Source organism: Chenopodium album, chromosome 7, assembly GCF_948465745.1.
Source record: "Chenopodium album chromosome 7, dcCheAlbu1.1, whole genome shotgun sequence".
NCBI lineage: Eukaryota > Viridiplantae > Streptophyta > Magnoliopsida > Caryophyllales > Amaranthaceae > Chenopodium > Chenopodium album.
In genome coordinates, this window is record NC_137840.1 from 10,142,228 (window position 1) to 10,161,063 (window position 18,836).

Below are 18,836 nucleotides of genomic sequence, written 5' to 3' on the forward strand. Positions count from 1 at the left end.
AATTAAGGTTTGATCAAATGATCAATTAATTGCTTACATCAAAACCTAGGCACCTAGTCTATTTATAATCCCATTATAATTAGACTAGGGCACGAGGCCCAAAACCCTCCTAATTCCCCACATGGTCGGCCACCTAGAGAGATGAGGCCCATGAAGGGTCTCGTCCTTGATCTAATGCTCTATCTAGCCCCTTTGTGTGACCTTATAGGATCAGTCCAATTGGGCTTTGGGCTATTTTACTAGCCCAATTATCGTTAGTACCTCTAGCTATGATAAAACGACGACCCAAATGTATGAACTTAATTATCTCCATAATTTGATCCAATTATATATCTAGTAATTACACACGACGAAGACATAAATCTTTCAATAATTATCTTTTGAATTATATAATTATACTTACTTTTGAATAATATAATTTCAAACGATATCATCCGCCTATGTATAACATATATTTTTTTTTGATGATATACTTAACTTTCGAATGATATAATAACTTTCCAAATGTTATAATAACTCATCGAATGATATAATTACAATTACCTCTTTCAATTTTAGGTGATAAAATTGTCTTTTGCATAATTTAACTACTTTTCGGGTCATAGTAAAGGAGAGAGAAAGCAGAAGATAGTTTGCAAATGAATCTAGAAAGTGAAATTTTTAGAAAATGTGGTTGGGTGCATAAATAAGTGTGCACTAAGTCTATTAATTTTTACACATGTTAATATATGAGAGGACAAGAAATTAAATTAAGGGTGTACACAATTCAGTTATGTCTTAGGTGTGTTTTGGGGTATGCATATCTCCCAAGCCAAACCATAAAGATACGATTTGACATTTTTCCAAATTAAACCAAAATATATTACATGTCAACCAAACCAAACCAAATCAAACCGTATTAAAACAGTTTGGTGTGGTTTATTTTGCGGTTTAACAATATGCTAATTTATACTTATGGTAATAACTTTTTATTGTAAAATAAAGTTGTAGAATCAAAGTTTAACTTTTGACAATAAAACAAACATGAACAAACAAAATTTAATGTATTAGAATTACAAATCACATTCATCGATCCATACTAACTCTTTCTATATTATTAGACCTTAATGATTAGTTTTAATTTTAATTTTAAAAAATAAGCACAAATTATTTTTCATGTTTATATCATATGATTTTGAAAAACAAAAAATCAAAAAACAGGAAATCACATGTAGGCGTCGTTTGAAGTGTGCCTACGTTAAGCATGTTGTGAATATGCTTGGCACTCATAGGAAGTGGGACTTGACATAATACGATTAGGGACAAGGAAAGTAGGGAGCCGCCAACAAGTCTTTAAGGAACTTGTAAACCGTTCATGGATCATAAAAGGCAACCACGAAAAGGGACAACAATAGGCAACAACGATTGACCCGTGAAGGTTACACCCCATTCATAATCCATGAGATTACTAACTCTATATGGTTCGGAACCACGAAAGGAGGATCGAGGATGATGGTATGAAGTGAGTCATGGAGTCACATTCGCCCGTATTGGCCTCTACTCGATTCTTATTGTGAAAAATGATTCCTGGGATCTCAAAAGCATGAAAACAAAGATTCAATTTGCTCCAAACTATTATTATGCTAAATTGGTTGAATATTAATGCAACATATAATTCTAAAATATTGTGATCACTTGAATTAATAACAAGATTAAAAAGGAACCTAAATTGGTTGTCCGAATTATCTTATCAGTCGTGATTTTCAATTACATATTCCCTTTAAACATGCAATATGGTGATAAAAAATAATAATAGAACAAACATTAATATTGGAAGCAATTTAACAATAAATCCAACAATATAAAGTCGTTAGAAAAATAATAGAAATAAAAGGAACATAATTCTTACTTTGATTTTGTTTGCTTGCAACTATAAAACAATAACGAGTTAGTAACTTCAAAGAAAATTAATCAAACAACAATTAAATTAAATAGATTTGATTTGGGGCCAAACCCTGAAACAGTTCTACCTTTAACACCTTGGTTTAAGGACGAAACCTCGAGTAAAGTATGGACTCCTTGGACTGCTTAAGGAAGGAATTTTGAAAGAATAAGGTAGGCTAGTGTTTAGGCTAGAGCATATAAGAGAGAAAAAGAGAGTTAATTGATGCCCCGTACATCATAAATGAGGGGGTATTTATAGGGAAAATGAGTAGAGCTGAGGGAACATACGAAACCCTAAAAAAGATAAAAACCCTAAAAATACTGCCGCGACACGGCACAAATTGTCGTGACCCGGGAAACATTTGTGTGACGCGGGATATTCTGGAGTGACACGGGACAAATTTGACCTACGGGAAGTAAAACACATGAAGGGTTTACGCGGAAAAGACACGGGACTGTCCCGTGTCACGCCACTGGCACCGTGTCATGGGGAACTGTGCCGTGGCGCGGCAGTGTATCCCGTGACGTGGTACATTTTGCCGCGCGGCAGACCCTGTGTCCCTTTTTTCCGTCTAAATACATTTTTGCCCTAATTATGTTCAACCTTTTAAGTGTCGATTCATAATTTCGGGCCAATTCTGGTTTATTATTTATTAATTGGGCTAAAATAATAATAATGAAAAATAAAAGGTTTGGGCCAAAATAAAAATTAAACTATGCTTTGACTAAACATCAAGACTGATCTGTTGACCATTTTTAAATCTGAATTTTATCAAATATGATTTTTTAAGCACTCTCAGGATTAATTACTAAACCCGACCAACAATTGCAGTGAAAGATTGTTCATCATCGGGTTTGGTTTCGGGGAGACATTTTTAGGTGTCTACTCCACAGCAATACCAAACGAACCCTACAGATTATAATTTGGTTTGGCTCCAAAATTTTCAATAATAATTGAATATATATATATATATATATATATATATATATATATATATATATATATATATATATATATATATATATATATACAGTTGAGATCCAATGAGAAGGACCTTAAAATAAGAAGGAACAAATGTGCATATATTGTATACTAAATGTGCATTTTTTTATATTGAATGTGCATAATTGTGTTTCAAACTGATAAATTTTTTTTAATTTTCTGGAAAAACGAAAATTATGCACATTTGTTCAAAAAATATGCACATCAAATTTGAGTCAAATATATATATATATATATATATATCCACCACGTGTCATCATGACTAGGCAGATGATGTGGTGCCATGTCATTTTATGAGTAATTCTATCAATTACATACTACTAAAAGCGAATCTGAAAGAACACTTGACAACATATTATTAAAAAAATTCCCGCCAAAATTACTTTCTAAAAAAAAATCATTATTATATAAAAATAAAGATTGCATTTAGATTATGACTTTTTTTTAATATATAAAATCTAAAATAAACTTCCTAAAATATCAACTTGCACCTTATAACTATAAATATTTTCTCTCACATGTTTTAATTGTTTTAATATATTTCATGCACTTTAATACCTGGTGAATCGATTCATTAATTTTTATATAATTATATTATTATCATAATTATTCAACAACCGTGCATTTGCACGGGGTTTAACCTAGTATATATATATGTATGTATATTATAACTCAATGGGATGATATGAGCCCACCACGTGTCATCATGACTAGGCAGATGATGTGGTGCCATGTCATTTTATGAGTAATTCTTATACCTCAATTTTAGAGTATGTTTAAGGTGATTAATCATCACCATTATTCATCTCTTGATAAGTAACTCTCATAACCCTCCATTTAAGAAGATGTTTAAGGTGATTATTCACCTCCCTTGATGCTTGAGATTCTTCTTCTACGATCTTTCATGTTTTTCTATATATAGAAGAAAACTTTTTTCTGATTTTTACACTTAAAAAATAAATTAAGCACAATAGTCTAAACACATTCTCTATTAGGCATAAGTTACTTGACTCCAACCTTCCACCCAGAAGTGTTTTTGTGTGAAAGTAGTTAGTTGTTAAAACTAATACGAACTTTCATCAATGATCGTAAAAGCTAAAGACATTTTTGTTATGCTAAAATAATACTCCCTTTGTTTCAAAATGATCTTCTCATGAAACTAACATCGTTTCAAAATGAACATCAAAAGTTAGATTTGGAATCAACGTAATCTATGGGTCTTTGAAAACAAACGACTTGATCTTGCCAAGGCCTGTGAGAAAGCTCTGAGTCTATTGGGGGATTTTGAAGCTGCTATCGTGATGAGCAAGCAGCACCCCCCTCCTTGGTTTCCCTCTCCTGTTGGCATGTATAAAATGAATGCGGATGCAGCAGTTGGCACCAACTGTGTGGGGCTGGGTATGGTGGTGAGAGATCATTGTGGGGATGTTCTCATGTCTGCAGGTAAGTCATTAGATGGAGTTTTGGACCCTAAAGATGCTAAAGCTAGTGCTGTCCTGTTTGGCCTTAAGTATGCGTTTGAGGCTGGTTTTCGCTCTCTGATTGTTGAGTCGGAATGTTTGAACTTGGTCTCAATGATTCAAGGAAAACTCATGGAAATCTCCTCTGCCCAAGTGACTGTTAATGACATCCAGAAGCTGAGTAGTACTTTCTTTTCTTGTAGCTTTAATTTTGCTAATAAAAACTGTATTAAAACGGCTCACTCTATTAGTTGGAGGATTGCCCCCCTGATGTTAGTTCGTCTGCCTTTGCAGACCAAGCTTTATTATAACTTCCCTCTTTGGTATTTGTCAAAAAAAAAAAATATCTTCTCACGAAATTACCTAACCTGGCCGAACCTCATGATAACCCAATTGTAGTGTCCGATAACCCAATTTATTTGACTTGTTTATAACTCAACATACTATTTAATTACCCTAACTGTCATTGTAAATACCTTAAACTAACATGAATCCAAAAGTCTTATTGGATCTAAACTTTTTTATCAAACTTTAAACAAGCACAGTGAACCAAATTCAATTAAATTTAACTCTATGGTTATATTTGTTTACATACAACAATTAAATATATTTGTATAAATATTATCCAAATATGACTCTACACTAATTATATAATTCCTCCATTTCTTTTTAGTTGACACGTTTCTTTAGTCACGTTGGTCAATACACAAATTCAATCATAAATATCTTTAATTATCGATAAGCAAAAATTATTAAAAGTTAATACTTTAAAAATATACATTGTGAAGAATCTAACAAGATCTCACTTGACTATATTTTTCATCATATATAAATCACAAAACATGGTCAAAAGGATGTGTGTGAATAGTGCTAAAGTCAAAACTTGTAAACTAATAAAAAACGGAGGTAGTATGAGGGTATCATGTACGTCAAAAGGTAAAGTAACCTTCAATGGGATCGGAAAGTGAGTCTGGAATCTCATTATTCTTTGGCTTTAGGCCCCCGGGGTTACTCATTGAGTTGTGATAGAGATATGAGACATCGAAAAATATACGTGTAATATATTGTCCGTAGATTTGATTAGAAGAATAATATTTTTTTTTTTTTGAGGGGAAGCAAGCTCATATATTAAATAGCAAGAGTATCCATGAGTACATAGTGATCAATACCATGAGGAACACAATTTTCCCAAACTTGCTCTAGACTATTAGGAAGAAACTTTGCTAAATTATGCGCCACTACATTTCCTTCTCGCTTCACATGCACCCAATGGAGACAATTGTAGGAAGAGCCTAACTGAATTGCATCAGTGACGATGGCATCTGAATCAGTTAAGTGTGTAGCTCCCTTCGTCAATCGATTGATAGCAACTTGGCAATCAGATTCTAAAATAACTCAATCACAGCCGAATCTTCGCCCCTACCTTAATGCCATAACAATTGCTTTCGCCTTTGCAACCTCAGCTAGCCACCACGCTCAAACTCTTTTAGTAGCTGCAAAGATAACACTTCCAGTGGAGTCTCGTGCCACCACTCCTAACCCCACCCAGCCCTCATCCATGAGCGAAGCATCAGTGTTAATTTTAACAAAATTTGCTGGTGGGGGTTGCCATACACAGGGACTGACCTGGTGGGAGTTCAACACAGAAGAGTAGATTACTGTAGCGTACCTCTCATGCTCATCCACCCATCTGTAGACACGGTCAAGAAAAACAGAAGAAGGAGTATCCTTCTGCGGGAAAACCTTCATATTGCGCTCCTGCCATATGCCCCAAAGCAAGAACAGGCCACGGGTTCTTGTCTCCAGGTCAATCTTCTTCCAGCTATCAATTAAATCGCAGGGAGTACCAGACCAGTTTCGCGCACACAATTCAGCACACTCAGCATCCTCCCATAAACCACTAGTTCGATCACATTCGAAAAAAATGTGCCTCCAAGTTTCAGCATTGCTTTCACACCAAGGGCACTTGTCATTAGTGATCAGGTGGCGATGTTTCAGAAGGCTTCGTACAGGCAGAGTTTGGGTACACAGACGCCACAAAAAATTCCTTGCTTTGGGACACACTTTCGCCTTCCAAATTTCAACCCACGTGTTATGAAAATCAACACGATTGCACCCCTTCCCTAACATATAAGTCGTTTTCACCGAATAATTCCCATCCTTTGAAAACGCCCAAGTCAATTCATCACAAGGAAAACGAGAGCTTAAGGGGATAGCCAATATGCATTTTCTGTCACGATCATTGAAAAGCGAGTCAACCCTCTCCCAATTCCATTTCGAGGCTTCGAAATTGATCAGTTCACTCACTTTCGTAGTCTCAGTCGAGGGAGAGCTAGTAGCAAAACGAGTATTGTCATCCGCTAGCCAAGGATCTTCCCATATACTAATCCGGTCTCCATTTCCTACCTTCCATAGCATACCCTCCTTAATTAAACCTTTTGAGCTCCAATTACTACGCCACGAAAAACTACCCCCATAACCCAAAAACGAATCAAGTAATTCGCAATTGGGGTAATACTTTGCTTTCATTAACTTACCAAGCAGGGATTCCGGTCTACAAGCAAGCCGTCATGCTTGTCGTCCCAAAAGGGCATCATTAAATACCGCTAGATCTCTAAATCCCATACCCCTTAGACACTTAAGAGTACATAGAGAGTCCCAACTTCTCCAATGAATTCGTTTTTTATCACCACTTGCCCCCCACCAAAATCTAGCCATTGCGGAATGTAACTTGTTTATCACTTCCAATGGGAACTTGTAGACCCCCATTAGATAGGTCAGTATTGCTTGAATTACCGATTTGAGCAAAATCTCCTTTCCCGCTTGTGAGAGTAGCTTCTCCTTCCAACCTTGGAGCTTCTTCCACACTCTATCTAGCAAAGCTTCAAACACTAATCTTTTCGGTCTCCCAAGAACATTCGGGATTCCGAGATACTTCTCATGCTTGTCCACCTGTCTCATGCTCAGAATTGTCATAATTTCCTCCTTTTGCTCCACCCTCACACCCTTACTAAAGGACACCTCGGATTTTTCATAATTAATTTTTTGACCAGATGCTGCTTCGTACTGGTTGAGAATATCAACAATTATCGAGCATTCCTGTCGAGTTTCCCTTGTGAAGAGAAGGCTATCATCCGCAAAAAGAAGGTGAGAAATTCCCGGGCCATTCCGACTTGCCTTGACACCATGAATCTCCCGTAGTGACACCTTCCTTAGGATCAGCTGTGAAAAAGCATCGGCTACGATAATGAAAAGGTAGGGAGATAGGGGATCTCCCTGTCGTAAGCCTCTAGAAGGGGTCACCGAACCACAAACCTCACCATTTATGACAAAGGAGTACTAAACCGTAGATACCAACGTCATCACCAAATTAACCCATCTTCCATCAAACCCCATTTTGAGAAGGAGTTGACGCAAAAATCCCCACTCCACACGATCATAGGCCTTGCTCATATCAAGTTTTATTGCAATGTTCCCTTTCCGACCCTTGCTTCTAACTTTCATAGTGTGAAACAATTCCATCGCTATTAAAGCATTATCCGTGATTAATCTTCCCGGGACAAAAGCACTTTGATTCTCCGAGATGATCCCCCCAAGCACATTTTTAAGTCGAAGAACTACACACTTTGAAATGAGCTTATAGATGACATTACATAGACTAATCGGTCTATAATCGGCAGCAACTTGCATTGGTGGAATATTGGTTGCATTGGTGGAATCTGGAATGGGATTACCATTTAAAATTCCTGTGACAAATCTTGACACGTCATCTCCCACTATATGCCAAAACCTCTGATAAAAGACCGCATGTAGACCATCTGGACCAGGAGCTTTACTTGGATGCATTTGTTTGAGAGCTTGGTGGACTTCATCCTTTGAATACGGCCTCATCAAAGTGGAGTTTAAACTGTCTGAAACTGATCTTTGAACACACTCAAGAACCGGTCCAAACTCATGAGAAGTGGGATTTTTTGAAGTGAAAATCCCATTGAAGTAGCTGCTAATAACCTTCAGTAGGTCCTCGTCCTCAGTGCGCCATACTCCACTATCGTCCCGAATACCCAAAATCTGATTTTTTTTCTTCGACTTTGGGAGGCCTTGTGATGATAGTACTTCGTGTTTTTGTCGCCATCACGAACTTCTGACACTCGGGCTCTAAGATACCAATACGCTTCCTTTTTATCATTTAAATCATCAATCAGTTGCTCGAGTCTCGAACATTCTTTACAATTCTCAACAGAAATAGGGAGAGCTTGCACCTGTTTTAGAGCAAATTCTGCTGAGTTGATTTGCTTCTCGAGATTATTAAATTTTCCATCACTCCAAAGCATCAACTTCCTGCTAACCACAACCACCTTCTTAAGCACTCCAGCCCAGCTCGCACTCTCCCACGAGGTCTTCACAACTTCTTCACAGCCCTCATCGAGCAGCCATAGAGTTTCAAATTTAAAGCTCTTCTTCTTTTTCTTTTGCTTACGTTGAGTACTAGTACAAGAGACAAATATTAGCGCATGATCAGAAACAACTCGGACAAGGTTCTCAACTGTTGCTCTCGGGTAAAGTGGCACCATCTTTCCGAAGCAAGGAATCGATCTAGTCTTTCCCTTACTTTAGTAGCAGCTGTTCGGCCTCGCTCCCAAGTGAACCAAGACCCCGAAAAACCCACGTCTCTCAATCCATGTATATCAATGGTGTCCCGAAAATTTTCTAACTCTCTACGGACCCCACCAGCACCTCCATCCCTTTCCTCATAAGAAAGGATTTCATTAAAATCCCCCCTATTAATAAAGGCATGTCATCTTCACAAACATGATCCAAGAGTCTCCAAGTGTTGAACCTCTCCTCGGTTTTTGCCTAACCATAAATACCCACGTATCTCCATTGTGCCGCACCATCACTCCAGATATCACCACAAATGTGATGATGAGAATATGAGACAACACGAAAGTCCACCTCTTCCTTCCAGTACATACAAAGGCCTCCAGCTTTCCCGACACTAGAGACACCAAAAGCACCATAAAAACCCAAACTTCCTTTGAGATCTTCTACTACCTTCTTATCCACCATAGTTTAAGAAAGAAATAGTAGCCCCGGGCAATGACTCTGAATCCACTTCCGGAGTTGACGAACTGGTCGGGGATTGCCCATTCCCCAACAGTTCCAAGCCAAAACATTCATCGGGTTTGGCGGGGTTGGTCAGTCCCAACCTCCGCCAATGGTCCTACACCATTATCAAAAGTCGTATAAATAATCTTCTTTTGAATGTGAAGCTCCTGTTCAGTCAGTTCACCCTCTTCTCTAGGACGCTTACTGCCATCCACCCCCTTGTTGTATGCCTTCTTTGTCCCCTCCACCAACCCTTGAAATTCTCTTCCATTGTCTTTTACCACCCTTCAAACCAACATCATCAGGGATACATTTTAAAGTTGCTTCATGTACACTTTCATCACGAAACACATCCTCCCTGCTTTCGTGCTGAATAGAGGAAGTAAGTTGCTTCCCCCCTTTCTCCCTTTTTTTGTTCACAGGAAGAGTTGCTATACTCCCCACCTTCTCTCTGCTTATTTCCATCCCTTCATTCCCTTCATCACCTCCCTTAGGTTGCCCCTCTAAGGTTGGAAACTTGTCAGCTTTGTCTCCCCCATCATTCCCACTGTTCGAAGGCATTTGGTTTTTGGTAATAAACAATCGCTTTACTGCATTACTCAATCCTCCATCATCTTCCCCCAAATCATTCTTAACAGCCTTCCACGGGGTAGAAACCCTTAGCTTCTCACTGAATTTCCTAGTCCCAACGGCCTCATCACAGTCCTTCTCACCATGGCCAAGCAAACCACATACATAGCAAAAAACAGGAAGTTTCTCGTAGTTAATAGGCACTTCAAAACAACCCCTACTTGTTTTTAATTCAACAGAATTCAATAGAGGTTTGTTTACATCCACGAGAACACGGATTCTCAATGACTTATTAATACCTATGACATCCGATTTATCCATAGCAAGAAAAGTACCAATTTTATCACCCAAGCGTTTTGCATTTTCATCATTATTTCTACCCTTAAAAGGTAGGTCATAAATGCGGAGCCAAAAGGGAACCAAGTTCAGGGGAATTTCAGAGGGCTTCGAGTTACCTTTAATGTCATCGAGGTTCAAAACATGATGGTCAAAGTGCCATGGTTGCGAGTCCAATACAAATTTCTTGTCCTTCCAATGGTGAAATTGAAAAAAGAAAGTTTTGTCTCCTATTACATTCGCCTCACATCCGTGCTTAGGGTTCCATACCCTCTTCATAGTCGAGATTAGGGCATTGGAATTGACATTGCGCAAGGTATGAATCCTTTCAACAATAGCCAGTTCGATTTGAGCATCTTCATCCCCTCCTCCATCTTCCTCCCAATCAACCTCACGTTCGTTTGGAATAGAGGTTGAGGGTGTGCTATTATCAGGGTCAAAGTTATCTATCTAGGGAAATTCCATCATAAACCGGATCAAAAACCAGAACCAAACTTTGAAGTAGAAGCAAAAGCTAGAAGAAAACCCTCCCAAGGAAACCCTAGAGCAAACCTAGAAGGAGTTGATTAGAAGAATAATATAATTAGGATTATTTAGGTTAAAGATAATAATTAGTAAATATCTTTTAGGAAGATTGTTTCCTATTGTATGATATTAGGTTTTGTATAAATACATTACCTGGCTCTAATACCATGTTAAATAAGGGTATGGGCCACACCTACAACCCAAGAGAAAGGGTCCACATCACAAGTTCAAAGGAGGTTCCATCCCAAAACCATATGACAATAAGGGGAGTAGCCCTTTAATTAGTCTTATAAAGTGGATATAATTCTCTTATCTTCAATGTGGGATACACATCCCAGTATTCCTTTTCACTTTTTATACTTTTTTTTAATGTTGGACAACACTTTCGCTCATATGTGGATTTTCTCATGGGCTCAACACTCCCCCTCACATGTGAGTAGTCCAAAATACTGGCCCAAATCATAATACAACCCAACCTAGCTCTGATACCATGACAAATTAGGGTGAAAAGAAAATAAAATAACTTGATTATTATTCATCAATAGGTAGTGCATTTATACAAAACCTAAGATCATAAGATAGGAAACAATCTTTCTAAAAGATATCTACCATAACCATATATCCTAAGGCCTTGTTTGGTTGCATCCATATTATGTAGGCACTCAAAATTCCTAGGAAATACATTGATGGAGTGTTATTTTAACCAAAAAATTGCAAAATGGAGGAAATAGAAATTCCTAGGAATTCCAGTTTCCCACATAATGTGGGAATTCATTCACCTACCTTTCCCTAGGTCATTCAAAATTTCTAGGAATTGTGACTTCCCCAATGCTAACCAAACAAACTAAAACAACTCTCTAGGGATTTGAGGAGGGAAATAATTTCCCATGAATTGGAAATTACCATGGGAAGTTAATTCTCATTGCAACCAAATGAGTCCTAGGATATGTTCACTAAATATTATCTTTAACACAAATAATCCTAATTATATTATTATTCTAATCATATCTACGAAAAATATATCACAAGTATATTTTCCGATATCTCATATCTCTAATAAGTTGGGAGTGCCAAGTCTCGCTCACTTGTGTTTTATAATCCCCTTTGTGAGTAGCATAATTTTTCCTTCCACTACTTCCATCAAAATTGTGTTTTCTCAGGTTGTTGCAGGTCTGAAGTCATCTAATGAAACCATTCGTATCACGAAGTCCCCTAATCATGTTGTTAATTAACCACAAATCTTTATAATTATGTTCTAGTTAGTAGTCAGGTTTGTAAGAGCTAGTACTAGCTTGTAGTAATTTTCGTTCAGCTTGTTTTCTTTAGGCATTGTATCAACTTTTTTAATTTAAGCTAGTGGGTTGTAAGCTCTGATGCACGGAAACGTCAAAATTCATTGACGTATCATATCCGAAACGTTTCAGAAACGTTTTACGATTCAAAACGCGTTTCGAAACGTATTTGAAAGTTTCCTGGCTTTGCAAAAAGTCTCACACCATTTGAAAGTTTTGAAACTTGGGGAAACTTAATCAGGGGTATATAAAAGCGTTCCCCCTTTAAAAAAGCAATTAAACCTTGGTGATTAGGGGTTTATTTTTGTTTTAATTTGAGAAAGAAAGGAAATAATCTTACAAATTACCGTCATCGTTCATTTGTGTGACTCTTGTATGGCCGTATGTAGAAGATTAAGAGTTAGAGGAAAAGCCTAAACTACTTTGTCTTGTTATGATGAACAATTTTAGTTTTTATTCGCAAGTGATGATCTTGAATTGTCTGCAACTCTGCATATATATTCTTATTGCTTGAGAAGAAGAGGAAGATGAATGAAGGTGGGGACATTGAATTAGAAAAAAAAATAGTTTGGTCTTTAATCAATTGGTATTATATTCTGATATGAAGTAAATATCTTTATTTATTTTTATTTTTTCGTTTCCCCGTTTCTCATAATTTAATAATTTTCGTTTCCCCGTTTCCTCGTTTCCGTTTCTGTTTCCCGTTTCCGTGTAACCTAGCTCGAATGCCAAGTGTGGATATGTGGGACTCCGCTTTATTTATTAGTGATGTGATATAATTAATACAGATGTGGCCAAGTACACCTCTGATAATAACAAGATCATAAGTTTTTAGTTGTTTATTTTTTATTTTTCGGAAATTTCACCATATACTACGTTTTAACTTAACTCACCGTATACCATCGAAAACTTTCTAATTCACCAAATATCATTCACTTTAACAAAAATGTCACAACATGTCATTAATGACTAACAGACCTTAATAAGGCCACATGGCAACATATAATTAGTTCCCTTTTCATTTTATTTTAAAATAATTATTTAATTAATTATCAAAAAATAAAAAATAAAAAAAAAACCAACCAGCCACCCACGCCCCAGCAAGCCACCACGCGGTGAGAAATCTGACCACAACCCCTGCGCCAGCGCGGATTTCGACTAGAACCCCCCCTAAAACCCCAATCTCCCTCGAAACAACTGTGCCTACACCCTAAAAACCACCATGCCTGCACCTTAAGAACCCCCTATATCCCTAAAAAAACCCTACCATAACCACCAGCTGCCTAAACCTCCTCCCCCACATCGGGGAACCAAATTCGCCCCTTCTGGTTCCATCTCCACCTTATTGAACAACTAAGTACGTCGAAACCCTAAAACCAAAATGTAGGGTTTCGATTTTGGTGTTTTAGGGTTTTGGGTTGGTGGTTCTCGACAATTAGGGCGATTGCAATGGGGTTTTGGGGTGGTGGTTCGTTGGGATTTCGAGTAATTTGGAATGGCGAGGAGAGGTTCTTCGGGGATAAGGCGCGAGGGAGAGGGGAATTCAACTAAGGTGGCGGTGGGGGAATTCGGCTAATGTGGTGGTTGGGTTTTCGACTAGGGTAGTGGCTAGGGTCAGGGTAGTCGACGGCGGGGGAGGGGGGATGGTTGCCGGGAAGTAGAGTAGGCGCCGAAGCGCCGGCTAGCCGGGGTTGGGGTCAGGGCTGGGCTGGTGGTGGCTAAGTTGGTGGTGTTATTTTTCCTAAAGTTTCTTTTTTTTTATAAGAAATTTTCTAAAATAATTAAATAAATAAATAATATTAATAAGAACTAATTGCAAGCACCACATGTCATAATTAATGTTAATGACTAATTAAGTTAACAGAAATGGCATGTTGTGACATTTTCATAGAACTGAAGGTTATATGGTGAATTTGAAAGTTTTTGATGGTATATGGTAAATAATTTAAAACTCAATAGTATATGGTGAAAAAATGAAAAATCCGTTTATTTTTTTAAAATTTTTTTACACCTAACGGGATTGTTTGATAGCGCTACATATAAAGATCTTATTTTAAAAAAAAAAAACCACCTTTGGTTGCAAAAGCAAAGACCTATTACCACACAATTTCCCCTTATTATTCACGTATTTTGTCTCTATATATCAAACTTAAATCATCAAATAGAGGGTGACATGCAGCCTTAAATAAAATTGACACTTATTTATTGTAAATTTATGGTTTGGGTTGGTTATTTAGCTGGCTGGTCCAGGAAATTATACAATTATTTTACCTAGTGTGTTCCTTTTCCAAGAGTACAAAATTCCTATGCTCCAAATACGTTTTTTTGTGATGGCATGTGAGCAGTTCATGTTTGCCTGTTTGGGTTAATAGTTTTAAGGAAAAATTGTCCGGAATAATCCCACCTTTAAGCCGTCCGCTAAAAATAATCCCACCTATGGATTATTTTTAAATAATTCCACCTTTAACCCCCCTTAAATAATCCCACCATTAAAAAAGAAGGGGGGTCAAAGGTGGGATTATTTGAAAATAATCCATAGGTGGGATTATTTTTAGTGGACGACCCAAAGGTGGAATTATTCCGGGCAATTTTTCCCTTTTTTTATTGTCAGTTTTTAAAATTATCATTATTGATAAGTTTTCAAAAATATAAAACAAATCCACAACCGTTCACCCAATCTAAACTATCAAATGTGAAACCACTCTAGCTAGCTAAACTCTCTTGAATTGAATTTTAATTATGAATAGTAGTAATGGAAATTGCTATTATTATAACTATAGTTTTTAACAGTAATGGAAATCGTGTTTCAAAAAAAAAATAAAAACATAAAAAAAAAAAAAAATAGTAATGGAAATTGAGAAGAAATAATTCTTCAACAACTTAAAAAACAAAAAAAAAATAAAAAAAAAATCTTTAACAATGAACATAATGAATCAATTACTATTGTCATTAATGACAAGAACAAGTATCATTAGTACTTTTAAACCTCTTGTTAGTACAACTCTCCAATTACCAACAAGACTATTGTTACTTTGGACCTCATATTAATACACTTGTTATTGTCATTCACAACTAGAGTAACTATTGGCGTGAACTTTTCATCCCAAAAGTTGTTACTTATATACTATCTTAGGAAATAGCCAAGACTTTTCTCTATACTACCTCCGGTCCACATTTGTTGCAACTTTGGAGGTAGTTGCGGAGGCCGAGGCAAAACTTTTAAGGGGTTGATTAGAAAAAGTAAGGTAAAGTAATTAGGGGAGAAATGTGAAGGGAATACATGTGGTCTCTTTATTTGACTTTAGAGGACCACTTCCACTTTTTGGTTTTTAGTGAGAATTTCCCACCTAATTTTCCTGCCAGCTTAACAACATTTGGCAAATTTTTTTCCCACCTTTTTTCCCTCCTAATTTTTCACCGAAATTCAAAATGAAGTGAAGTTACCCCAAATTTCAAATTTTTCATTCATCATCCAACAAAATGGCCCATATAAAAGGAGGGCATCCTTTTCAAAACCCCATATCAAAAGATCAGTTTTAGGGGAATTGGGGAGGGGTTGGGAGGGGGTTAATAGAGTAGTTAGCTTACATCACCAGAAATTAAGTATTGTTAGTTCAAAATACAGGCAGCCCTACCAAATTACATCATTCTAAACCAAGATTAGCATTAACCTAATTCCTACAGCTGTGTTAGTAGATGCAGCATTTGTAATTACAGGAATAGGCTCCGTTGAAGATCGTCAAAAAAAAAAACCAGCCACCACTTCATCACCAAAAAGCCAACCTGAAATCAAAAAAAGAAAGGGACTCATGGCAGAGTTCATAAATGAACTTATGGATGAGTACATTCAATCTCAGCATGCATTGGATGATGAGTTCATAGAAGGTGAATTCTTCCAAGAAGAATATCCATGGTGGTACGATTCAGATGCTGAAGAAAACCAAGAACAGCAAGCCAATGGTGATGGGTATGAAGGAGATGATGATGCAAACAATGATGAGGCACAACCAGAGAAAACAGAGTAAACAATGAATTGACTGTGGAACAAAAAAGAACTCTTGTTGATGAGATAATGTTGCACATGGAGGGGGACTCACTGCCAAGAGGTTTCTTAGCCAATTTGGCTAGAAAACATTCAGTGCACAAATCCACAACAATAAGATATTTCAAACTAATCAAGCAATCTCTAGCACAATTGCAGTTGTTGAAAACAAAAAAAATTGGGTAGGACAGGACCCAAACCAAAAGTGTACACAAATGAATTTCTAACTTCGGTTCCACTGTACAAGAGAGGGACTGAAAGAGGATATGCTGCAGCCCTTAATTTAAATTCCCAAAACAGGACTGCACAGCCTAAGGCAACAAGGGAAGCTCATGACACACACCAGCACAAATCATCCAGCTCTAACAGAGAAGCATAAAATATCAAGACTTAAATGGGTACTAAGTCACATTGATCCAATTCCAGCACAAGGGGACCCAAAATTCAGAGACATGCAGCAATGGATACATTTGGATGAAAAATGGTTCTACATTAATCCAGAGACAAGAACATTTTATTAGCTACCCACAGAGGATGATCCATACAGGGCACAACAATCAAGGAGATTCAAGATCAAAGCAATGTTCATGGGAATGATCGAGAAGCCCTTATTTGATGAGCACAACAACATGATACATGATGGAAAATACACAAACTTTACAAAAAATCCGGTTTACATTATTTATTGAATGGCGGTTGCTGGAAACTTCTTCTCCTTCCTCTTTTAAGGTTCATGGCATCTAAAGGAACTGATACTTGACGATATCGACATCTTTCTCCACTTCAACACTACTTTTGCTCTAAATCTTAAAGATTAATCCAACTCTTTAATTATCTTTTCCTCCAATTTCAATGTTGCGGTGATATTAAAAACTTCATAATTCCTCCCACTTTCTCTCTCCAATTTCAATGCTGCAGTTGGTAACGGAGAGGGAGAAGGGGGTTGAGGGTTTGATGGAGGAGAGAGAATTTGAAGGTTTGTTAATGGTGGAAATGTTTAGTTTTGAGAAGAGATAAAGATACGGGATGAAAGTAGAGCCATTGAGTTAACTTTTGCATTTTGTGTTTATTTTTTTTATTTTGATACTCTGTTTTTGTGGAAAAAAAGGGGTCACTTTTGTGAAAAAAAAAGGGTCACTTTTGTGAAAATATGAGTCATTTTTGTAATAAAAAAGGTCACTTTTGTAAAGAAAAAGGGTCACTTTTATAAAGAAAAATGGTCACTTTTCGCAAAAATGTTCGATGTACAATAAAATTATTGTAAACAGAGATGCAGGGACTCTAGAGACTAAGGCACTTCAAAGTGTCACTAAAGAATGCATCAGGGATATGCTACTCACACATGTCATTCCAACAATCTATAAGAAGTGGCCAGAACACCTACGAAAGGACATCATCATCCAATGGGATAATGCAAGACCTCACCAAGTTCCAAGAGATGAAGAATTTCAGGCAGCATGTAATGCACATGGATTCAACATTCAATTCATTTTTCAACCAGCTCAATCACCAGAAACAAATGTTCTTGATTTGGGTTTGTTTAGTGTCATACAATCACTACAATACCAATCATTCCCAAGGAATCTAGATGAGCTCATACAAGAAGTTGCAAGAGCTTTTGAAGAGTTTGATCCAGTTTTGAACAAGTACACATGGATTACACTACAATCATGCTTGATAAAGATACTAGAGAAGCAAGGTGGAAACAACTTCTCTCCCCCTCACATGAAAAAGAGAAGTTTGGACAGTCAAGGTCTACTACCACAATTATTACAAGTTAATAGGAATCTGATTGGTGAAATTGTTCAATTTTAGACTCAGTCACAGATATAGTAGATGATCATGGACACATGAAAGTGGATGCAGACTGAAGCACATAAACACAAGAATGCAAATGGAAGAAGGACTCAAGATATGACTGCCACACATAACCTTTTAATATTCAAACAACTTTTTGAGTGAGTTTATATCTAGGTTATGTGTCATTTTGGTAAATATGAATTGACATATGTTTTAGGCAGTCATGTAATTAGTCTAGGCTACACCTTTTGTCTAACCAAACATGTAATAGCACAATAATTACAATTATATCATGAACTAGTATTTCCATCAGAATGGGTGTGTATTCAGTCAAAGCTTTACTGAGTGCTGGTACCTCAACATCAAACCTCTAAAAGAGGTATCAGGAGCATCCAGACCACCCAAGTAGCTATCGGGTGAGTCCCATCATCATATGGAAATAAAACATGCACTTCACACCAACATAGGGGGGGACTCATTGCAAATAAGGGACTCAAATGCATAGGAACACCAACTTCAATATGCCTACATTAATAAACAGGGGACTTTCAACTGATGGCTTGAGTATTATGCATCAGGGATACTACCAAAACTTATTACCAATTACCAACAACAACTAACATAGATCCATACCCTAACCACAGAACCAAAAACATACAGCATACAAGCCCGCATAAATTCTCATCAACAAAGAGTCATCATATCCCACCAACATCCAACATTACATTCACATCAACAACCATATCCATACGCATAAAATTAGGGTTTATACCAACAAA